The sequence below is a fragment of the Podarcis pityusensis genome (assembly GCF_964106645.2).
Source record: "Podarcis pityusensis genome assembly, chromosome: 3".
NCBI classification, from domain to species: domain Eukaryota; kingdom Metazoa; phylum Chordata; class Lepidosauria; order Squamata; family Lacertidae; genus Podarcis; species Podarcis pityusensis.
In genome coordinates, this window is record NC_138026.1 from 75,188,940 (window position 1) to 75,193,836 (window position 4,897).

A 4,897-nucleotide genomic window follows, 5' to 3' on the forward strand; every position below is an offset into this window, starting at 1 on the left:
GGGGGTTGGACTGACCCCCCTATGCAGAGATGTTTGGACTTTCCGAGTCTGGCAATGGGCCGTCAGATGTTTGGAGCTGTGGGGGCTCTCAATTTTGGAGGGAATTTGAAACATGTCTTAAAATACCACATGGAGTCTAATCTGGACTATGGGAAAGGGGCTGATTTGTTGAAAAGGGTCAAAAACACGACTAAGCTGGAGTTCCCACGAGTGAAAGGAAAATATGAAGAAGAGCTGCGGAAGGGACATGGAAGAGACTTGAAGGCCTCGGATATAAGATCACCAGGTTAATGTGCCAGACTAATGGGATAAAAAGGACTGACAAACCCGGGACCAGGAGGAAGGGACGCTGGAAGAAGATTGGATTGTTCTTATTTCTTTTTTCTATCATTAGGAATGTTTTATAAAATTGATGAATGTTAGAAAAATGTTGAAATGAAATTACTTGGCTCTTGTAAAAATGTTTAAAGAATTAGGTAAAAAGGTAATGGTTATGAGAAGTTGGTAAAAATAAGATTTAAGTTTTAAGCTTTAAGGTTTTTATAAGATAAGATGATAATAGAGTAAGGTAATGTAATGACAGAATACTATGAATTATGGAAAGGATTTGCTGTGACAACTATTAATCAAGATACAAGAAAAGGGAGGAGGAGGAGGTCATAGAAAGAAGGTAATGAAAGTGGAGAATTTGAAAATGATGGTTTTATTTTTTTTTCTTTTTCTTTTTCTGTTTTGTCTTTTTTCTTTGTAATTTTTTAAAAAAACTCTTTTTTCAATAAATATCATTAAAAAAAAAAAAAAGGAGGTCAGTGGTTTGAATCCCCACGATGGGGTGCGCTCCTGTTGCTCGGTCCCAGCTCCTGCCAACCTAGCAGTTCGAAAGCAGGAAGTGCAAGTAGATAAATAGGGACCGCTCCGGCAGTAAGGTAAATGGCGTTTCTATGCGCTACTCTGGTTCGCCAGAAGCGGCTTTATCATGCTGGCCACTTGACCCGGAAGCTGTACGACGGCTCCCATGGCCAGTAAAGCGAGATGAGTGTCGCAACCCCAGAGTTGTCCGTGACTGGACCTAATGGTCAGGGGTCCCTTTACCTTTACCTTGGTTTACGAACAGTCCTGTTTACGAACTATCGGTTTACAAACTCCGCAAAACTGGAAGTAGTGTTCCGGTTAGCAAACTTTACCTCAGTCTATGCATGGAAGCTGGACGGTGGAAGGGCACTGGCGACAGCAGACCTCATTAGGGAAAGCACACCTCAGCTTAAGAACAAATTTGGTTTAAGAACGGACTTCAGGAACAGATTAAGTTTGTAAACCAAGGTTCCACTGTATTTAAACTGAACTTGGGTGTACCAAACATCCTTTGAATGCCACCACCCCCATTGCCCTAATAAAGCCAATTTGTTGTCCCTCTTGGAACATATTTCAAATGGGTCATTCAGGAGTCCCTATTTTAGGCCAACCATCCTTCCCTTTCTGACGCTGCCAGAGACGCAGCCTACGGCTGACAAAATCACACTGACACATAAATTTGCACGCCTCCCTCCCACGCGACGCAGCACACAGCCCAGCTGTTGTCATCTCTTATCCCGGAGGATTGCAGACAGGCAGTGTGGGTAATGACTGCAAGGTAGCACAGGCAAATGTATAATCTTAACATGGCTAACTGAGCCTTCCAAGAAATGTGTGACTCTGAGAAATATGATCTCTGTGCTTATTTTCTCCTGCAGAATGATTTCACCTAGGAGGTGGGGTGTTTGGCTCTACGGGTCTAACAAACTGCCATAGTTGGGGAGGGAAAGGAATGGACCTTAACTGTTGTCTCTAAGAGTTCTTTGCCTTCCACTTTTTGCTGTTGCTTCTTTGTGAGGATTCTTCCAATTACTTTGCACATGATTCAAAACAGAGTGGACTGTGGGGGGTGCTGTAAAACAGAAACAAAAGCAGCCTAGCAGGGGAAAGGCCTGATCTGAACTTTGCAAGTCTTCCACTTGTAGGGAACAATTTTTAAAAACAAACAAGCAAACAGATAAAGGAGCCTTCAGAAATGTGGGACTCACCTCCAGCCTGAAGTGGTAACATCCATTGCATCACCTCAGGAGTGCATTATTTCATTCTGTTATTGGTGTTGACCAGGAATTCCACTGGGCCTTCCTGCATAGAAAGGGCTATAAAAGGCTTTCTAATTGGTCCGGAACTTTGCCTGAGCAACCAAGTCTTCCAGGTTCTGGGCAATTCCTAGGTCCACCTCTAACAGCTATCTAGGGCTCATCCTTGACACATACTCAAGCATATTATTCTAATACAAGCTATAATATTACCCTGATGTTATTTTGCCCCAACAAGTCTAGTTATGGATGCTGTTCAGCTTTAGGAGCATTTAAATAAGTTGTAAAAACCTCATATAATTCAACATTTATTCATAACTGGGTTCCTAGTGGGGAAGGGGGGGGAGTGAAGATTTTAGGGAAAGTGCCAAAACATTAGTTGTTATTCAGCTAAAGCTAATCAGAACTATATCCTATTTGAGTTAATGACACAGCTTTGCTGCCACTAACTTAAATCCCACTGCACCTTAAAACAGGATGAGGCAAATTCATGAAGGATAAAGCTATTCATGGCTACTGACCATGATGGTTGTGTTCTGTCTCCACTGTCAGAAGCAGTATCCTGCAAGTCATAAGTGGGGGGAGTGCTGCTGGGCTCAGGTCCTGCTTGAAGATTTCCCACCAGTATCTGGTTGGCTGCTGTTACAGCAGAGTGCTGGCCTAGATGGGCCTCTGGCCTCATCCAGCAGGGCTCCTAAGTCACTAAACACACACACACACACACACACACACACACACAGAGAGAGAGAGAGACACAGTGGTACTTTGGTTCTTGAACTTAATCCATTTGGTGAGTCTGTTCGACTCCCAAAACCTGTTCAAAAACCAAGGTGTGGCTTCTGATAGGCTGCAGGAGCTTCCTGCACTCAATCGGAAGCTGTGGAAGCCGTGTCAGACGTTCGGCTTCCAAAAAACTTTCGCAAACTGGAACACTCACTTCCAGTTTTGCAGTGTTCGAGAGCCAATTTGTTTGACAACTAAGCCGTTCAAGAACCGAGGTACCATTGTACCAGATTTAACAATATCACTGATGCTGCACAATTTCCTGGGGAAACAAAACATATTTTCCTGGTATTGAAACATTGACAAGGTTTTATTCTGGAGGGCCGCAGGTTCCCCAGGAACAGTCTCCATTTGACTGTCTAAAGTACAGCAAGAATCAGAGACCTCACCCACTCCAATTTCAGCTGCATAGCTCTCAAGGCCAGTAGAGTTATTCTTGACAGGGAGGGGCCACAGCCCAGTGGCAGAGCATCTGTCTTGCATGCAGAAGGTCCCAGGTTCAATCCCAGACATCTCCAGGTAGCACTGGGAGAGACTCCTGCCTCCAACCCTGGAGAGTCACTGCCAATCAGTGTAAACAATACTGAACAAGATGGACCAACGGTCTGATTCAGTAGAAGACATCTTCCTCTGTTCCTATGTATTCTGGCACCTGAGACAGAAAAGCTCTTCTCCCTCCACACATACACACTGCCCCTGGCCATCAAAATACAACAGCAGTAAATTAAATAGCAAATAGTTTTCTGCCCTTTCAAGACAGCTGAAGTGGCTGCATCACTCTGCGTAACAGTTGAGCCAGCCCTGCTTAAAATGAGTTGAGTGGCACAGCACACCCCTTGGTAAATGAACAACTGAAATGTCTGCTTCAGCAAACATGGGTTTTTATTATATTCTAATTGCTTCTTAATGCCATTCACGTAGAAGCATCTTGGCACAGTTAATGTTTTGAGTAACTGATGAACTGTTGACTTTGGCTAAGTGAGTCAGTTCATAAACTGCGGAGAGAAAAAACAGATACCTCCAGCTCACGGTTGTTTTGTAATGCTAACCACCAAGCAACACTATACTGTCTTTAATGTAGAAGTCATTATGGGAAGGAAATAAATACTAAAGTCTCAAGGAGACCTCAAGTGGGCAGATTTGGAAATGAACTTGACTACAGCTACTCTATTTGCCCTGGGAGATGGAGATGATGCGAAAACACTTCTGTCTGGGAAACCTGTCCTTGAACGCCACAAAAAAATTCCTGGGGTCTTTTTGCCTACTGAAAGCCAGAGAGCCTATAATAATACATGACAAGATTTCATCACCTCCCATCGGTAAAGAAGTCACGTTTCATCAAAACATGATTTTCCATTCATCTCTTTTGCAGTATCCCCGGAGGAAAAAATGGTTGTGTCCAGATCTTTTCAAATGTCTGTCCTTATACTGATGGTGGTTAATGATACAATTATTTTGGTTGTTATTTATTTTTATTTATTCTCCGTGTTTATTTTTTAAAAAAACCCTGAACATAACCCCCCTTCAATTGAGCTAAATGAAATGCTCAAATTTAAGTTATGTTTATGTTCATTTGTTGTCGATGAAGTTCACCTTGAATGCTAGTATTTTAGTGCATTTCACTCATTTTAGTTGCTAGTCGTAGGTCCCTATCTTCATCTTCAGTTGCAACCAGATCTAAGTAGGAGGAACTGCATTTGCCTCAATTTGTCCTTTATTACCTTTCGTTTGCTCTTTTGTTTATTTGTGTGTTTTTTAATTTTAAATTTGTTATTGATTTATTTAGGGTTGAGCTTTTTTTTAATTGTGCCCAAAGCTGTTCAGCTTATTGGTCCAAACTGAAGGGGGGAAATGCCTTTTTTTGATTGCCACACATCCAGATTTTCCAGGACATTTTCCTGATTTCCACCTGGACACTGCTGCCAACTGTGGTATTCTGTATATGTCCAGAAAAATCTGGATGTATGCCAATCCTGATTTGGTAACAAAAAATGTGCAAACAGAAT